Source organism: Mustela lutreola, chromosome 15, assembly GCF_030435805.1.
Source record: "Mustela lutreola isolate mMusLut2 chromosome 15, mMusLut2.pri, whole genome shotgun sequence".
In the NCBI taxonomy this organism is placed as follows: Eukaryota; Metazoa; Chordata; class Mammalia; order Carnivora; family Mustelidae; genus Mustela; species Mustela lutreola.
In genome coordinates, this window is record NC_081304.1 from 33,990,711 (window position 1) to 34,010,915 (window position 20,205).

The 20,205-nt window shown below is 37.8% G+C and overlaps 1 long non-coding RNA gene across 2 annotated transcripts in view; it reads left to right on the forward strand.

Annotated features, from left to right (window-relative positions):
* Nucleotides 1-20,205, forward strand: part of LOC131816897 (uncharacterized) — a 174,196-nt gene that overhangs the window by 3,006 nt on the left and 150,985 nt on the right. Inside the window, exon 3 of one of the 2 annotated variants that reach the window (XR_009348229.1) lies at nucleotides 11,504-11,622. The exons of the other annotated variant lie outside the window; for it this stretch is intronic. This is a non-coding gene — a long non-coding RNA (uncharacterized LOC131816897). The remainder of the gene's footprint in view (nucleotides 1-11,503; nucleotides 11,623-20,205) is intronic. 2 annotated transcript variants of the gene reach the window in all.

Here is a 20,205-nt window from a genome sequence, read left to right on the forward strand (position 1 = left end):
TCAGATAAAAATAACATTAGGTGGAAAGGCATGTTATTGAACATAATGGCCCTTTGAAGGAATTTTTTTGTTTGTTTCTGAAACAGTAGGGTGCATATGAGGGAATAGTAAGAATACATATGGGCTAGAAAATGAAAGATTTTGTGGGTCTCATCTAGGGATTTATTCCATAGTTTATTCTAATGGCCAAAGGAAAGCTATTTAGTTGTTTTTTTTTTTTTAAGATTTATTTATTTATTTATTTGACAGAGAGAGATTACAAGTAGGCAGAGAGGCAGGCAGAGAGAGAGAGGAAGAAGCAGGCTCCCTGCTGAGCAGAGAGCCCGATGCGGGGCTTGATACCAGGACCCTGGGATCACAACCGGAGCCGAAGGCAGAGGCTTAACCCACTGAGCCATCCAGGCGCCCCTATCTATCTATCTATCTATCTAATATTTTTAAGTAGTTTCTACACCCATCATGGGACTTGAACTTACAACCCTGAGATCAAGGGTTGCATGCACCAGCGACTGAGCCAGCCAGGTGCCCTGGAAACATGTATTTTTAAAGACCAGTTTTGGAGGGATAATAAATTCAGTTGTGGAAATAGTCTTAGGAGTTGAGTTCCTGGGACGTACAAGTGAAGATATCCAGTGGGCAGTTTCATATAAAGATCTGGAGATCATAAATTGTGGCTTTGAATGACATTGCCAGTTTCTCATTAGCTTTGGGGATTTTTGTAAATTCTTTCATACTTTGTATTTAGTGTTGTTTGTCAAGAGAGATAGCCTTTTCCCTTCCAAGCTCTATGTCATTTATTTTTTATTGTGTTGGTTTGGACTGTTGTTCAAAATGTTGAATACGAACGGTCAGAGTAGATGTCCTTGCCTTGTTTCTGTTTCAGGGAAAAAACCATTCAGTCTTACACTATTATATTACCTATAGTTTTTCTTTTGTAGATGTCATTTTTCAGGTTAGGTAAGTTCCTTTCTAAGATTACTAAGTTTTTATCACAGGTAGATCTTAATTCTGTCAAATGCTTTTCCTGTCTTTTTGGAGAAATCATACAGTTTTTCTTTTTACTCTATTAATATGGTGAATTATGTCAGTTAGTCTTTTTTTTTGTTAAAGATTTTATTTATTTATTAATTTGACAGACAGAGATCATAAGTAGGCAGAGAGGCAGGCAGAGAGAGAGGAGGAGGAAGCAGGCTCCCCACTGAGCAGAGAACCCGATGTGGGACTCGATCCCAGGACCCTGGGATCACGACCCGAGCCGAAGGCAGAGGCTTTAACCCACTGAGCCACCCAGGCACCCCTGTCAGTTAGTTTTTAAAAGTTGAATCAGCCTTGCATTTACAGGATAAAACGCATTGGGTGGTAGTATATTATCCTTTTCATGTGTTGCATATTATTTTCAAATGTTTTGTGGTGGATTTTGCATCTGTGTTTATGGGAGATATTGCCTTTCTTATAATGTATTTATCTGGCTTTGATAACAGGGTTGTGCTCCTGAATTGGAAATGTTTCCCCTCCTTCTATTTTCAAAGAAGATTGTATGGAATTAGTATTATTTCTTTACAATTTGGTAGATTTGCCAGTGAACCTACTTGGAAAAAAATTTTCTTTATGGACAGGTTTTAAACTACAAATTTAATTTTTTTAATGGATATAGAATTATTCAGGTTATATAGTTCTTCCTGAGTGAGCTTTGGTGATTTGTTATGGATGAATTGGCCTAAAGGTGTGTGTAATACTCTCTTAAATATCTGTGGTGTCTGCGATGATGTTACCCTCACATTCCTGATTTTGGTAATTTGTGTCTCTTTTTTTCCTAGTATGGCTAGAAGTTTATAGATTTTGTTAGTATTTTCCTTTATTTTGTTTTATTTTATTTATTTTCGAGAGAGAGATGAGAGTACCAGAACGAGAAGAAAGGGGAGGAGGGAGAGAGGCACAAGGGGAGGGAAAGGGAATGGGAACGGGAGAGAACTCAGGTAGACTGTGTGCTGAGCGTGGAGCCTGACCCCACAACCCTGAGATCATGACCTGAGCCAAAACTAAGTTCAGTGCTTAACCAGCGGAGCCACTGAGGCACTCCTATTGGTATTTTCAGTAAAATTTGGTTTCTTTTATTTTGGTGTTATTTTTCTCTGTAGTTTCCCTATTTTTAATTTTACTGATTTCTGCTCTTTATTATTTCCCTTCTGTTTGCTTTGGATTTAATTTGCTTTTGTTTATGTGGTCTCTAAAGGTGTAAGTTTGTTTATTTTTAAGTAGGCTTCATGCCCAACGTTGGGCTTGAATTCATGACCCTGAGATTAAAAGTCTCATGCTCTGACTGAGCTAGCCATGTACCCCTCTAACGGTGGAAATTTCTTTTTTTAATTTTTTAAAAAGATATCATTTATTTATTTGAGAGACAGAGAGAATGAGTGAGGAGGAGAGGGAGAAGGAGAAGCAGACTCCCCATTGAGCAGGGATCCCGATAAGGGGTTCAAACCCAGGATCCTGAGATAATGACCTAGGCAGAAGCCACACAGACGCTTAATCAGCTGAGCCACTTAGGTGCCCCTAAAGGTGGAAGTTTAGATCATAGATTTTTTTTCTAATATAGGCATGTGATTTTATGCATTTCTCTCTGAGCACTGCTTTGGCTGAGTCTCATACATTTCATATGTTGTATTTTTATTTGAACTCAGTTCAGAATATTTTTTAACTTCCCTGTGATGACTTATTTGACCCGAGGGTTAATTAGAAGTGTGCTAATTTCCAAATATTTATGACTTTTCTAGATATCTTTCTATTATTGGTTTCTCATTTAATTCTGATATATTCAGAGACCATACTTTCTGTGATTTCAATTCTTTAAAATTTGTATTATGATCTAGGGGTCTCTGGGTGGCTGAGCCAGTTAAGCTTCTGCCTTTAGCTCAGGCCTGCTAAGCAGGAAGCCTGCATCTCCCTCTCCTCTGCCCCTCCTCCCAGCTCGAGCTCACATGTTCTCTTTCCCTGTCTCATTCTTTCAAATAAATAAATCTATTAAAAAATGAAATTGTATTATGACCTAGAATATCATGTCTCTTTTTAAAAGATATTTTTAGTTTATTTTTTATTTATTTAAGTAATCTCTCTGCCCAATGTGGGGCTTGAACTCACAACCCCAAGATCAAGAATCACACACATTCTGCTGATGGAGCTGAGCCAGCTAGGTGCCCCCAGACTATCATATGTCTTGATAAGTGCTATAGGTACACTTGAAAAGAATGTATTCTTTTCTTGAAAAGAATGCTGTTGGTGGGTAGAGAATTCTACATATATCTTAGGTCAAGTTGGTTGATAGTGTTATTCAGGTCTTCTCAGTCTTTGTTGACTTTCTACTTATTCTATCCATTATTGAGAGAAATAGTGAAGGCTCCAAGTATAATTATGAATTTGTCTATTCATTCAAGTTTTTGCTTCATGTATTTTAAAGATCTGTTTTTAGGTCTATACACAATTACAATTCTTCTTGGCAGTTTGATCCTTTAACATTGTATAATATCCCTTTTTATCTATGGTGATACAGAGCAACTCCCACTACTTCTTTTTTTAAAAAAATATTTTATTTATTTATTTGACAGAGAGAGATCACAAGCAGGGAGAGAGGCAGGCTGAAAGAGAGGAAGGGAAGCAGGCTCCCTACTGAGCAGAGAGTCCGATGTGGGGCTCGATCCCGGGACCCTGAGATCATGACCTGAGTGGAAGGCAGAGGCCTCAACCCACTGAGCCACCCAGGTGCCCCAACTCCCACTTCTTTTGACTAGTGTTTTAATGTTATCTTTTCAATCCTTTTACTCCTAATCTATGGGTTGTTTATTACATTTCAGTTGGATCTTTTTTTCTTTTTTTTTTTTTTTTTAAGATTTTATTTTTTTATTTGTCAGAGAGAGAGGAGTGAGAGTGAGCACAGGCAGAGTGGCAGGTAGAGGCAGAGGGAGAAGCAGGCTCCCTGCCAAGCAAGTAGCCCAATGTGGGACTCGATTCCAGGACGCTGGGATCATGACCTGAGCTGAAGGCAGCTGCTTAACCAGCTGAGCAACCCAGGCGTCCCCAGTTGAATCTTTTTTAAACTCATTCTGACAATTTTTGCTTTTAATTGGTATGTTTAGATTATTTACATTAGTGTAATAATGTGGTTGGACTTAAGTTACCCTTTTATTGATTTCTATTTGTTTCCTCTTTTTTATTTTTCTCTTTAACTTTTTCTGCCTTTTTTTTGGATTGTTTGGATATTTTTAGTATTCCAATATCTATTGGCTTTTTTGGTTCTCTCTCTAAGATATAAACACTTTGATTTTCTAATTTTTAACTGTTAAAATACACATAACAAAATTTATCATCTTAACTAATTTTAGTTGCATAGTTCAGTATTACTAAATATATTTACATTGTTGTGCAGCCATTCTTCAGAACTTTTCCATCTTGTGAAACTGAAACCCCATACCTATTAGGCAATAACTCCCCATTTTCTCTCCTCCCAAGCCCTGGCAAATACCATAATACTTTGTATTTCTATGAATTTGACAGCTCTAGATAATGCATGTAAATGTATTTATATAGTATTTGTCTTTGTGACTGACTTATTTCACTTAGCATAATCTCAAATATTGTTGTAGCAAATATTAGAATTTACTTCATTTTAAAGGCTTAATAATTCCACTTTGTCTATATATCACATTTTGTTTATCCATTCATTTGCTGATGGATGCTTGGTTTCTAACCATCTTTGGTCTCTTGTGAATAATCTGCTATAAATATGGGTATACAGATGTCTCTTTGAGATTCTCCTTTATATTTTGGATATACACCTAGAAGTGGAATTATTATATCAATTTTTAATTTTTTGAGGAAGTGCCATAGTGTTTTCCTTAGCAACTGCACTATTTTACATTATCCCCAACAGTGCACAAGGGTTAATTTCTCTACATCTTCACCACACCTGTTATCTTTTCCCTTCCTCCCCCTCTTCCTTTCTTCCTTTTTTTGTAGTAGCCATTCCTAATAGATGTGAGGTGATACCTCATTGTGGTTTTCTTTTATCCAACTTTATTGAGGTATAATTGACATGTAATCATTATGGTTTGATTTGCATTTCTATAATGATTAGTTATATTGAGCATCTTTTCAAGGGCTTGTTGGCCATTTGTATATCTTAGAGATAACAGTGTTTTTTTATTTGTTTCTTTAATTTATTTGACACAGAGAGAGAGAGAGAGAGAGAGAGCTCGCGCGAGTAGGCAGAGAGGCAGGCAGAGAAAAAGGAGGAAGCAGGCTCCCCGCTGAGCAGAGAGCCCGATGCTGGACTCCATCCCAGGACCCTGAGATCATGACCTGAGCTGAAGGCAGAGGCTTAACCCACTGAGCCACCTAGGCACCCAGAGATACAGTGTTTTTAATGGTTATTTTAAGGATTATGATATGCATTCCTAACCTTTCACAGTTTATTTCAAGTGAAATGTCAAAATTTTATATCTAGCGTGCCTGGGTGGTTCAGTTGGTTAAGCTCAGGTCATGATCTCAGGGTTCTGGGATCAAGCCCCACGTCAGGCCCCATGCCCAACAGGAAGTCTGCTTCTCCCTCTCGCTCTCCCTCTGCCTTCCTCCACTGCTGTGTGTGCTCTCTCTCTTTCTCTCTGTCCCAATAAATAAAGAAAATAAGTAAATTAAGAAAAAAAATAAATTAAGAAAAATAAAAAAAATAAATTAAAACAAACAAACAAACAAAAAACCTCAATCCAGGGCACCTGGGTGGCTTAGTTGGTTAAGCAACTGCCTTCGGCTCAGGTCATGATCCTGGAGTCCCAGGATGGAGTCCTCCATTGGACTCCCTGCTCAGCAAGGAGCCTGATTTTCCCTCTGACTCCTCCCCTCCATTTCTCTCTCTTTCAAATAATAATAATAATTAAAAAATCCTAAATCCATATATGTGCCTTTGTTTTCTTCTCTTCTGTTTGTGTCATGTTGATCACATTTCTGTCATTTGAAAACTGCATCAAATGGTGTTATGATTTTTGGTTGTAATAGTCATACAAATTTTAAAGAACTTTAGTGAAAAAAAATAGTCTTTTATATTTATCTACATATTTATGTTTCTTTTGCATTTCTTTCATGCTTCAAGTTCTGTGTTTCCCTGGTATCATTTCCCTTAGTTCTGAAGAACTTCTATTCTGTTTCTATTAGGTCTGCTGGCAATGTATTCTCTTAGTTTTTCTTACTCAGATAATGTCTTCATTTTACTTTCATAATGAAAGCTGCTTTGATTGACATTTAATTTTGGATAGTTTCTTTCAGCATTTTACAGATATCTCATTGTTCTTATTCTCCAAGGTGTCTCATGAGAAATCCATAGTCATTTGAGTCTTTCCTCCTCCATATGTTATGTATTATTTTCCTCTAGCTACTCTCAAGATTTTTTTCTTTATCTTGGGTTTCCAGCAGGTTTTTTTGTTTTGTTTCATTTAATTAAGTTATAATTGACATACAACACCATATTAGTTTTAGTTGTACAACACAACGATTCAATATTTGTATATCCAGTAGTTTTATTATGATTTCTTGGGAGTGGTTTTCTGTGAGTTTATCCTGTTTGAAATTCCCTAAGATGCTTAAATCTCAGCAGATCTGTAAATTTACACTTTCACCAAATTTGTGGAGTTTTTGCTAATTATTTCTTCAAAAAAATTTGTATGTGTGCACTAACGGCTACCCAGAGATATCAAGACTTAATCCTAGAAATTAAAGTATTACTTTATTAGGAAAAACAGTCTTTGCTGATGTAATTAAGTTAAGGATTTTGAGTTAAGGCTCTTCCCCTGGATTTTGCAAGTAGGCCCTAAACGCCATCACAAGTGTCCTTATAGGAAAGAGGAGAAGGAGATAACACAGAGACGCTAAGGAGAAGGCAATGTGAAGATGGAGTAGAGAGAGAAATGATCACAAGCTAAGGAATTCTGATAGCTACCAGAGGCTGGAAGAGTGCAAGTCATGGATTCTTTCCTAGAGCCTCTACTGAGTATATGTGCTGCCGAAGCGAGCACATAGAGCCTCTACTGAGAATGCAGCCCTTCTAACACCTTAATTTCAGAATTCTGGCTTCTAGATTTGTGAGGGAATGATTTCTGTTGTTTTAAGCCACAAAATTTGTTGTAATTTGATATATAGCATCAACAGGAAACTAATACACCTCCACTGTACCTTTACTTAGAAACTAATATACCTTTCTGGAACTCCAATGAAATGAATGTCAGACCATTAGATATTGTCCCACATATCTTAGAGGTTGTCTTCATTTTCTTTTCAATCTTATTTTTCCTCTTTCTTCAGACTGGATAATTTCTATTGATCTATCTTCAGGTTTCCCTACCACCTTTATCCTATTTTTGATCTTATTTAATGAAATTTTTTGTCTGTATATATTTCTCAGTTTAAAGTATCTCTTTGTGGGGTGCCTGGGTGGCTTAGTTGGTTAAGTGTCCAATTCTTGATTTTGGCTCAGGTCATGATCTCAGGGTCAGGCTCTGCAATTAGCAGGGAGTCTCCTTGAGATTTTCTCCCTCTCCCTGTGCACCTGCCCCCCCCCACTCGTGTTCTCTCTGTCTCTCAAATAAACAAATCTTTGAAAAAAGAAAATAAAATTTCTATTTGTTTCTTTTCCATAATTTCTTTTTCTCTGGCTGAGGACTTGTATCTTTCCATTTTTTTAAAAAGATTATATTTATTTGTCAGAGAGAGAGAGAGGGAGAGAGAGCGAGCATAGGCAGACAGAATGGCAGGCAGAGGCAGAGGGAGAAACAGGCTCCTCGCCGAGCAAGGAGCCCGATGTGGGACTCGATCCCAGGACGCTGGGATCATGACCTGAGCCAAAAGCAGCTGCTTAACCAACTGAGCCACCCAGGTGACCCTCTTTCCATTATATTTAAGCCTGTTCATTTTTGTCTTATAGAGCATAATAATAATAACTGTGTGGTATAATAAGAATTATATATTTGTTCTCTTCCCCAGGTTCCTAACAGAACTTCTAAAACCCTTATAATAATTTCCTGAGCAATGAGGGTAATTAGGAATATTTCTTTTTTTTTTTTTTTTTTTTTTTTTTTTTTTTTTTGGTAATTAGGAATATTTTAATAGAGGTTCTAACCCTTCGGAATTTCCTGGGTGATAGGAGCATGTTTTGTTCTAATGAGTTGACTCTTGGTTGATTCCTGGATAGTTTCAGGGTTGGGACTGGTCATCAAGAATACCATTCCATGATTAGAAGTTTAGAACTTTCAGTCCTACCTCCATCCATAGGAAAGGGGAAAGAAGATGGAGATTGAGGTAATGCTTAATCATGTGTACATGATACCTCCATAAAAATTCATAAACTACAAGGAGAGCTTCTGGGTTGCTGCACACATCTGCATGCCAGGAAGGTGATGTACCCCAGTTCCATGGCAGCAGATGTTCCAACACATGGAACCCCTTTAGACCTTATCCTTTGTACCTCTTCATCTGTTCATCTGTATTCATTACAATATCCTTTATAGGAAACTGGTAAACATAAGTAAATGTTTCCTTGAGTTTTGCAAGCCATTCTAGCAAATTATTAAATCTGAGGGGGTGATTATAGGAACCCTTGACTTTGTAGCCAAGTCAGACAAAAATCGGTCCCATTAGGGACTCCTTACTTGTGACTGGCATTTGAATTGAAGATAGTCTTGTGGGACTGAGTTCATAAGTCTGTGGATGTTAAAATAGGATACCCAGTTGGTATCCAGAGTGGGAAGTGTAAGTGATGTACTTAAACTAACAAACTAACAAACAAAAAATCAGGGGCACCTGAGTGGCTCAGTGGGTTAAAGCCTCTGCCTTCGGCTCAGGTCGTGATCTCAGGGTCCTGGGATCAAGCCCGGCGTCATGCTCTCTGCTCCACGGGGAGCCTGCTTCCTCCTCCTCTCTCTCTGCCTGTCTCTCTGCCTACTTGTGATCTCTGTCTGTCAAACAAATAATTAAAATCTTAAAAAAAAAAACCCTCATACACTTGGTGTCAGAAGTGTTCTGTGGGCAGAGAAACAGTTTTCTTTTTGTTGGTGTCAGAAAAATGAGATTCTCTAGAATTGGGCCTTATCTCAAGGAAATACTTGATTTATGAAGAGAAAGCATGAAAGGGTAGGAAGTAAAGAACCTTTGAGCCCTGGATGGCTGCCTAGTCACCCATGGTATGAAACTGCAGCTGTACTGCAATCAGTGACTAAAGGTAAAAATTGACAGTGGAGGGGCGCTTGGGTGGCTCAGTCAGCATCTGACTCTTGGTTTCAGCTCAGGTGCTGCTGTCAGGGTCTTGGGATCAAGTCCTCCGAGCCCTGCATCGGGCTTGGTGCTCAGCACAGAGTCTGCTTCTCCCTTTCCCTCCCCTTTTGCCCCTCCCCCAGCTCCAGCGCTTTTTTTCTCTGTCTCTCAAATAAATAAAATCATTTAAAAAAAATTACCAGTATAATTTAGAAATGGTGGTAGACCCAATTCCTATAGAGTTGTCTTATTGGATATGTAAGGAAATGAAAAATAAGAAGAAACATGTTAACCATGTAATCCTTTGGTTATTGTTATATTGTTATATATATATTATATATATATTATATAATATTATATTGTTATAATATTAAGAAGAAAGAAAGTGTGGTTAGGCTTTGATGCTGGACCAAGCTCAGACTTTGATTGGTCTGAGCTTTGGCCACAAAGCTGACCACAAAGGGAAAAATAATGCTGGAGCAATAGAAATTACCTCTAATACCTCTGGTCACCAATAAGGTAGTCAACATGGGAGAAAGGCAAAACCAAGAAACTACTGAGAACAGTGGTTATAGTGTGAAGGATTTGTCGTTATAGTGTGAAGGATTTGTCTCATTTTGTAGATCAGTATCATCAGCTTTCTTTTTTTTTTTTTTTTTAAAGATTTTATTTATTTATTTGACAGACAGAGATCACAAGGAGGCAGAGAGGCAGTCAGAGAGAGAGGGAGAAGCAGGCTCCCTGCTGAGCAGAGAGCCCGATGCGGGGCTCGATCCCAGGACCCTGGGATCATGACCTGAGCTGAAGGCAGAGGCTTTAACTCACTGAGCCACCCAGGTGCCCCAGTATCATCAGCTTTCTGAAGAACCTTTACTAAAATGGATTATAAGAGTAAATAAGGAGAAGTATCTTTGGTTTTATTTTTTTTTTTTTTTTTTTTTTTTTTTTTTTTTTTTTAAGATTTTATTTATTTATTTGACAGAGAGAAATCACAAGCAGACGGAGAGGCAGGTAGAGAGAGAGGAAGGTAAGCAGGCTCCCTGCTGAGCAGAGAGCCCGATGCGGGACTCGATCCCAGGACCCCGAGATCACGACCTGAGCCGAAGGCAGCGGCTTAACCCACTGAGCCACCCAGGCGCCCAGTATCTTTGGTTTTAAATGCCGCTGTATGAAAGAGTTTGGGCTGGTACAGGATCTGAAGCTCACTGTTAAACAAGCACACGTGGCTATACATGATCCAGACAAACATGTGGTTATTCTCAAGAGAACAGCTATCCTGTTGGACTGGATAAAAGTCACTGGAAATTGTATTTATCTGAGAAAGGGCGAACTGCCTCACTCCCCCCATAATTGCCAAATAGAACCAATTGCAGATCAAGCAGCTGATGTGCTTTCTATGCAAGCATTACGGCACTGGCTTTATCATGACTGGGCTATTCACTTGATGAATATGCTTATTACTCAGGTTCTGGAAGACGCTGTGATTAAGGAGGCTTCTGTTGCACGAGCATGCCATATAACTTTACTTTTGCAGAAATGAAACAACATTATGAGAAGTCCTATCAGTTTTGCGGTCTCAGTTTCTCAGTATGGGTTTTACTGAAAACAAGATCATTAAAGTAACAAGAAAATGGAGGAAAGACAGAGGGGCATGTCAGGGGACTTGTCTCAGCAGAGTGGAAGGCTTTAAAAGGTTATAGAGGAATGGAACGAGAGTGGTGGATGTTGATAGTGTTGAAACAAAGACATTGATACAGCACTATCAAAGTTGGATTGGCCAGTGGGACTCCCTGCTAGTTCCTCAATGTTGAAAGGCCCCAAATTAGTCTGCTTCATTGACCTCAGTTTGGAGGAATTTTTAAAGCCAGAAGGTATAGATTACAATGAGAAAAATCTACCCAGAATTGCTTGGGGGTGATGGCTAGGTTTATTAATCAAGATAAAGATTTACCAAGGGGCCAGAATTTTCTGGCCTGACACCCAAGGCCATATGAACTTGTGTGGATAAAATGATCAGGGGACAGAGAAATTTCTGGTACTCCTTTGCAACACAATTCCATGCACTGTGGTATGGAAACCTGTTTATGAAGCTCTAACTTGGACTACCATCCAATCAAGAAAACATAGAAATATAAGAGTTTATAGGATTATAAAATTAGATGTTGAAACAGGCTTTATATAAAGAAATTGTCTCTTTTATCTGAATGTTTTATAGGAATGAATATTATGTATGACTGGGGAGCACCTTCCATGGTCAGTGTTATAAAACCAGAACCTATTGATGAAGTCCTAATGGAAGCTACAGCTAAGAAAGTAAAGGCTGATGAAATTAAGGTGAAAGTGTTTTTTTTTTTTAATTTTTTAGATTTTATGTATTATTTGACAGAGAGAGACACAGTGACAGAGGGAACACAAGCAGGGGGAGTGGGAGAGGGAGAAGCAGGCTTCCTGCTAAGCAGGGAGCCAGATGCAGGGCTCGATCCCAGGACCCTGAGACCATGACCTGACCTGAAGGCAGACGCTTAATGACTAAGCCACCCAGGCGCCCCAAGATGAAAGCTTAGATGAGAATTAATGTTTTAGTGGGCCTTACGTGAAATGGTTTTATCTTTCACCTGGTTGCATTATGGGGATGAACATTATATCTGATTGGGGAACAGCTACCTATAATTGTAAAATAGAAGGCATGTAAATCTGCCCTTCAAGCAATATTAATTGGACATGCTAAATGGGAATCAATAAGATTATGTGAATCTTAACGATATAGAATAGGATCTGGAGTGCTGATTGGACAAATTCTTTTTTGTTTTTGCTTTTTTTTTTTTAAGATTTTATTTATTTATTAGAGAGGGAGAAGCAGGCTCCTCGCTGAGCAGGGAGCCCAATGTGGGGCTCTATCCCAGGACCCTGGGATCATGACCCAAGCCAAAGGCAGACACTTAACCAACTGAGCTGCCCAGGCACCTCTGGACAAATTCTTTGTGCAATAACTGTATGTGGAACATATACTGGGGCTTATCACAAAAGCCTGGGAGCACCTCCCACCTCAAATGGAGAATTCCCATTTGAGGGGCAATTATTAGGTTGTGTCAGATGTTAATTAAAACTCCCCTTATGGGGCACCTGGGTGACTCAGTGGGTTAAAACTCCTGGGGATAAAAATATATGTTTATGAAAAATTAAAAATTAAAAAAAAAACTCCCCTTATGACTTGGACATAAAATCTTGAAACCTAAAATGCCTTTGATGTCTTAATAGTGTTGGAAAAACACTGTACTGGGGAGGGCAGTGCCCAGAATAGTTCCATAATAAAATGAAAATAGTTTATACAGAGTCATGCTACCTGTGGAAAGCAAAGATGATGTACTTACAATAGGGAGCGTCTTTTCAAACCCTAAGCCTGACTTTGAAATTTTGAGGAGCCTCTAGATTCTTTCATCACTTGGACTATGCCCTATAGACATCTCTTAGATGACCAACAAAGATCTCCTTGGTTCATGGATGGCAGTTGTAAAATAAGTGGACAAAATCCTGTTTGGGAGACCACCCTGCTGATCAGAGAAGGTAGAAATCAGCTAGGTATGCCAAATTGTATACTGTTTTCTTAGCAGTGGTGGAAGAATTAGACAATGATAACAATCCCTAGATTTCATTTTTACCATGGACAATGGCCAATGAAGGGCAGTGGAAACCTGGCCTATTAAAGGGGTGCCAGTATGGCTCTGTGGAAAATCACTGTGGAAATTTGAGGGGCATATTGAACTAGGAGGTATCAATGTCCATCAGGAAAAAAAAAACCCTTTCTGGACATTTTGAATATTATTTTATGATATTCTCGATTCTAGTAAAATCCTTTGAAGGATGTTGACTTTTATTGTTGTCTTCAACAATCATTATGTCACTTGGATTGAGACTGCAAGATCTGTCTTGCCTTGTTATCCCTTTTGGGTTTTTTTTTTTTTTTTTTTAATTTTATTTATTTATTTGACAGACAGAGATCACAGGCAGGCAGAGAGGAAGCCAGAGAGAGGAAGGGAAGCAGGCTCCCTGCTGAGCAGAGAGCCCGATGCGGGGCTCGATCCGAGGACCCTGATCCGATCATGACCTGAGCCAAAGGCAGAGGCTTTAACCCACGGAGCCACTCAGGCGCCCTTGTTATCCCTTTTGGATTCTAATGTCAGAACTCTTTTCAAATCCTATGCTGTGTTCTTTAAATCTGTCCTACATCTTTGCTACTTAGGGGTTGATCTTGGACTTTGGTTTGCTTTATACTGTCATTCAGTTCTCAAGGACTTTACTCTGTTGCTGTGGGATGTTCTCTCTCTCTCTCTCTCTCTCTCTCTGTGTGTGTGTGTGTGTGTGTGTGTGTGAGAAATGAGCCCTGGATATATGCTCATTTGTACACCGAACCAGCTCTCTCCTCTCTGGGATTGTCTTCAACTTCCTGCCTCTATCCTATAGCTAGAATGATGAGGTTTCTCTAGGAGTTTTAGTTGGCCATTTCACAACAAGAGAAAAGAGAGGGAAAAATGGGGATTTCTCCCCCACTACTCTTTTAAAACCCAAGGACCGTTTTTCTCAGTTTCTCTGTCTACAAAGACAGGGTTGCTCTAAGAGTTTTAGCTGCTTTTTCTGCCACTGCCACAGCTTCACTGGGCACCCACCATCCTGTAAAATTCTCTCTCACTACCCATCCGCATACACACACACACGCACGCACACACACACACACACACACGTATGAATCTCCTGTATGGATTGTTTTTCCAGTTTGATTCTTCTCCCAGTATTGCTTTTGTTTTTATTAACTTTTCTAGAGTGCTCAGGTAGTGGCTTTTGTACTTCATCCAGAGTGTTTAGTTATAATCAGCAGTGGAGACAGCCTTCAGTGGACTGTTCCTTGCCCAGCACTGAAATCTCTGAACACTTATTACTTGTATTAGCTATTTAATGTCTGTCTCTTCCACAATTCTCACTGTCAGTAAGGGACTATTTTGGTTTTATTACTGTATCCCCATTACTAATACAGTTTTTGGCAAATACTAAGAACCCAATAAATATTTACTGAATATATGAATGAATGGACATTTTTCAGATCTCATCTTGTGTTGACTTTTTGTAGCATTCTACACCATGGATTGTTCTTACCTGGAATCTTTTCCCTCTAGTCTTCCTTATTAGTAAAGTCTGCTGGTTTCATCACTTCTCTAGCCTTCCTTTATTGGTAAGTTACCCTTCCTTCCTTTCTCTTTCTTTCTTTCTAAGATTTTATTTATTTATTTGAGAGAGAGTGTGTGAGCAGGAGGGAGAGGGAGTGAGAATCTGAAACAGACTCTGTGCTGAGTGTGGAGCCTGATGCAGGGCTGGATCTTACAAGCGTGAAATCATGACCTATGCCCAAACCAAGAGCTGGACACTCAGCCAAGAGAGCCACCCAGTCATCTCAAGTTGCCATTTCTTTATGAACATTACACCTTCAGAAATTGCTTTTGAAAAGGGGATACCTGCATAGTCACCTCATGTAGGCAACACCTAAATTCTTAGTAATAAATACTCAGTCACCATTTCATCATTCTAGAACAAAGTAGATATTTGTTAACAGCATAGTTACACTCCTTTGCTGTTTTCTTGTTACCTGTTATTAGGGCCTCTTTAACTCTTTTTCCCTGTTTATCTAGTTAATTATTTGCTACACACACATTTGCTAGAATATAATTTTCAAAAACTTAAAAACATGATTCTTATTCAAATATAGCAGGAAAATATTTCAGATATTTAATTCAACTCATTAACTGTGAGAACATATAAGATACTAAGACTGATTCAAAAAAAATTCAAGAACAGAGAATTTATATAGTCAAAGGAATGCTGAAAACTAATTTGTCAACAGATGCAGATTTCTGCATGGTAAGAGACATACTATTTCGGGTTATGTTTTTTCCAGATGTAAAACAGTTAAATTTCTACCAGGAGATTTGTATTTATGTGACTAAGGACAGGAGTCATTTGCATTGCTCTCTAATAGGAAGAGCAATTTGCTTTGTTATTGGTTACCTGCAAGTTAATCATTACCCCTATAAAGTTGTAAAATAGTCTAGTCAATAGAAAGTCAGATTAAGATGTACATTCCTACACAATCGGCTAATTCCCAGAGGGTCTGCTAAATATATTTTGTATTCCATTGGAATGATCCCAGTGATCTCTTCTGCCTTTTTCCAAGTTTTTAATGTTTTTTCTTAATGCTTTTTACCCTGACAAGAAAACTTTACTTCTACTTTGCTATAGTACCTGTCCCCTTTCCTTCATAGAATGTTCTTTCCCCTCCTTGTGCCCAGTTATCTCTCCAGCACCATTAAATCTTGGCCCTAGCTTGCGTCCTTTGAACACAAATTTTTGGTTTTCTTTCTCTTACCGTTATATGATGTGGCTGATCCACAGTTCACTTCCTAAACATTTGGAGAATAATTTGGAGTGTAAGTTTTTTATTTTATGGTATAGTAAGATGGTATTATTTTTATTAAAAATGGTCTTTATTGGGTTGGCATATGTATATTTTCAGTTCTACTTTAAGCTCTGTTTTAAACTACAAGTGATTGGGTTTTTTTGTATGGGAATTGTATCCACTAAGGTACCTGGGTGCCTCAGTTGGTTAAGTGTCTGCCTTCAGCTTAGGTTATGATATTGGGGTCCTACGATCAGATCCTGTTTTGGGCTCCCTGCTCTGTGGGGAGTCTGCTTGTCCCTCTCCCTCTTCCCACTCATACTGTCTCTTTCTCAAATAAATAAATAAATAAAATCTTTAAAAAAAAAAAAAAGAAAGAAATTGTATCCACTAATTCAGAGATAGTAAATGGATAGCACTTGTGCTGTCACTTCATCTACCCATACCTATGGCAGATAGTGACAACTGATGTTCATTCTTGTTCATTCTTGTCAAGTTCATTCTTGTTTAGCCTGAACTCAGCCTCAATTCCTTCTTCACAGAGAATCCAGCCATTCCTATCAATAAGTTGAAGTTGACCCTATGTGAACATGTTTTAAGTGAATGCTTTTAGGAAAAATGTCATAGAGCAATCTGGTTCTAGAGTTGGGATATAAGAAGGCAGTCTTTGTTTTTCACTCAAAATAGAAATGTCTTTGGGAATTGTTTTTAGGTAATTAGTTTTATGAAGTTGAGTATAATCTTAAAAAACATGTTTTCCTTAATGCAGATCAAAATCACAATAGGATATCACCTTATGCCAGTCAGAATGGCTAGAATCAAAATGACAAGAAATAACAAATGATGGTAAGGAATTTGAGAAAACAAAATCCTCATACACTGTTGGGAATGTAAATTGGTGTAGGCACATTGGAAAACTATGGAGGTTCCTCAAAAAATTAAAAATAGAGGGGTGCTTGGGTGGCTCAGTGGGTTAAGCCTCTGCCTTCGGCTCAGGTCATGGTCTCAGGGTCCTGGGATTGAGCCCCACATCAGGCTCTCTGCTCAACAGAGAGCCTGCTTCCCCCTTTCTTTTCCTGCCTCTCTGCCTACTAGTGCTCTCTCTCTCTTTCAGATAAATAAATAAAAATATTAAAAAATATTAGAAATAGAAATACCATATGATCCAGTAACTCTACTACCCAAAGAAAACAAAAACTAATTCAAAAAGATATATGCATCCCTATGTTTATTGTGGCATTATTTAAAATGGCCAGGATCTCGACCAAGCGTCCATCGATAGATGAATGGATAAAGATACGGTGTATGTATAGAACGGAATATTATTCAACTAGAAAATAAATGAGCTATTGCTAATTCTGGCAACATGGATGGACCGTGAGGTGTTAAGCTAAGTGAAATAAGTCAGACAGAGAAGAACAAATATCACATCGTTTAACTTATATGTGGAATCTAAAAAACCAAACAAACAAAAAGCAGAATCAGACTTAAAACTAAATACAGAGAACAAACTGTTTTTTGCCAGAGGGCTGGGCAAAATGGGTGAAGGGAAATTGAAGGTATAGGTTTCCAGTTATGGAATGAATAAGTCACAGGGATAAAATGTACAGCATAGGGAATATAACCAATGGTATTGTGATAGTGTTGAGGGGTGACAGATGGCAGCTGCACGTGTAGTGAGCATAGCATAAAGTATAGGGTTATCAAATCACTATGTGGTACACCTGAAACTAATGTTAACATTGTATGTCAACTGTACTTCAACTAAAAAAAAAATAGATAACTTGAAAAAAAAAGAAATATGTTTTCCTTTTTTTTAGCTAAAAATCCAAATTACCAAAGTAGTTAACGATTTTATATAGAAATTTATTTCTATCATGATTAACCATCTGGAAAATAAAGATATGGATTTATTAACCTGATTTCAAATTTTTTTTCAACTTCACACCTTTTATTTGTGCTGCTGTGCTTTGTCTTGAAAACACCTTCTCCCTCTGCCCCAACAATGCATTGGCAGGGAGGAAGCAGCAAAAAATTAAAAAAGAAAAGACATCCCTCTTTACTGCACATGGACACATTACACCTGCCCACCTGGCGAAGGCGAGGGGGAGCCTTGGCACATTCTCAGATCCCTGTTCATGTGGGGATTGGGTTACTAGAGTGGCATCACATGTGAGAGGGCTATCTCCAGAGTAGCTACTCTAGTCCTGGCTGTTGGTCCTTGTGTTTCCTGGTTCTCCATGCCTTCCTTTTAATGCCTCCCTCAGTGACACCTCCAGTGTTGTTTTTATAAAAATTTATCTCTTCGCTATAGAGAGAGAGAAAGAACATGAGGTGGGGAGGGTCAGAGGAATAGAATCTCAAGCAACCCTGTTGAGTATGAGTGGGCTTGATCTCACAACCTGTGAGATCATGACGTGAGCTGAAACCAAGAGTCCAATGCCCAACTGACTGAGCCACCCAGGTGGCCCTCCAGTGTATCTTTTTTTTAATGTAGTTATGTTTGATCCCAAAGTCATGTGCTTTAGATTGAAAAACTGTTTGCTTTCCATAAATCTAGAGTGTTTTGTCATAGGTCAAAGAGGTTTCAAAAACAGAAATTTGTTACTCCTTTCTTTTAAAAGAACTTTACAGTAAATCTCCGATGTACCGTATGTCCAAAAAAAGAACTTGGTATTTTGTAGAGGGAAGTTCAGAATAGGAGATATGAAAGATCTATAATCTTGTTTAGTGTTCTCAGTGCTCTTGATATATACATAGAGTAATTATTAAAAATGGACTGTGGTGCCAAACTCCCTTGGATTCAGCTTGGACAAACTGCTTAACTTTGCTCTGTCTCAATTTCCTCTTCTTAATGTGGTTATTGTGAGAAATTTCTTACATGCTTATTTATATAATTGTGAGCAACACACACATTCATATACACATATACATGTATGTATGCAAACATATATACACAGTGTCTTATGTATGGCATTTAGAACAATCTAGGAATATGTTAAGCACTGCATATCTTAGTTATTATTTATCTTTACAAATTAAGGCTAACACCATTCCTCAAATGCTTACCAGTACCACATCTTTCTCCTGAAAGTATTAAAATTTATTTTAAATGTTTATATCATAACTACACAATTCTTTTGTTTTTTTTTTATAAATAGGTTTTTTGAATGAGCTGTTTGCTCAAGAAAAGAAACTCTCAATTTATTCAGATCCAGGAAAAATAGATCAATTTAAAGTATTCTTCATAAAATGGCTATAAGAGGCAGCAAGTGCTAAGAAATATGAATTTATGGACATAGCCACATGCTTTTTTCCTTTCAGTTTGATTTAAATTTAATATCCTCCCACAATGGAAAATGATTTACAATAAAGAGATGAACTGGGAGGAATAGGAAAATGGAAACAAGATGTCATTTCTTTTACTATCCAACAGATTTACCATCTGTTTTAAAATGGTGTTTGACCATCTACAGTAAATGAAACAAAATGCTTTTTAAAATAATGTAATACTTTAAACTATTTTTACTACCAAACTCTTCCTCCCCTGTGAACACATTCATTTTACTGAGTAAAGGTTTATTTAAGCTCCACTTACATCTATGTTGTTTTTAGCTCATTTCATTTTTAAAAAAGCAATTGGTGAGTTTATTTCCCAGTTTAGCTGTTATAATAAAATATAAAAGGCATTTCTGTTTTGGCCTCCACTATAGCATTATCGAAAGCTATGAAAGTCACAGCAAAATATAGGACAGCATAAAATTAGAAACTGCTGGTATTTCTTTAGCAGCAGTTACTGCACTTGCAGTTTTCACCCCTCTTGCTACCAGCCCAAATCTGAGAGTCACTGCTTTGTACCAAACACCAAAACCTAAGTGTGTTGTTTTTTTATTTTTTCTAATTACACTTTTTATTTTTTTTCTTATTAGTCTTCATTCATAAAAATGGTTCAGTAATGATAGTAGAGATTATAAGAAACATAAATGAGTTTAATTTTTCTCTCTATAAAATTTTTTATTCATTCAAACTAACTTTTTTAATAACAACAGCTTTATTAAGGTACTATTCACATAGCACAAAATTTTACCCTTTTAAAGTATACAGTTCAGTGGGGTTTTATCCACAGAGCTGTGTAACCATCATCATTATAAATTTAGAGCATTTTCTTCACTTCAAAAAGAAACCCAGTGCTCGCTATGGTGAGTGCTGTGGTGTGTAAACCCAGCGATTCACAAACCTGTACCCCTGGGGCTAGTAATACATTATATGTTAATAAAAAATTAAAAAAAAAAGAAAGAAACCCAGTGCTCATTAATAGTTACTCCTCATTCCCCCATCCCCTAGCAGTCATTAATCTACTTTGTCTCTGTGGAGTTACCTATTCTAGACATTTCGTATAAATAGAATAATATAATATGTAGCTTGCTGTGACTGTTTTCTTTCACTTAGCAAAGTATTTTCAAGGTTTATCCTTG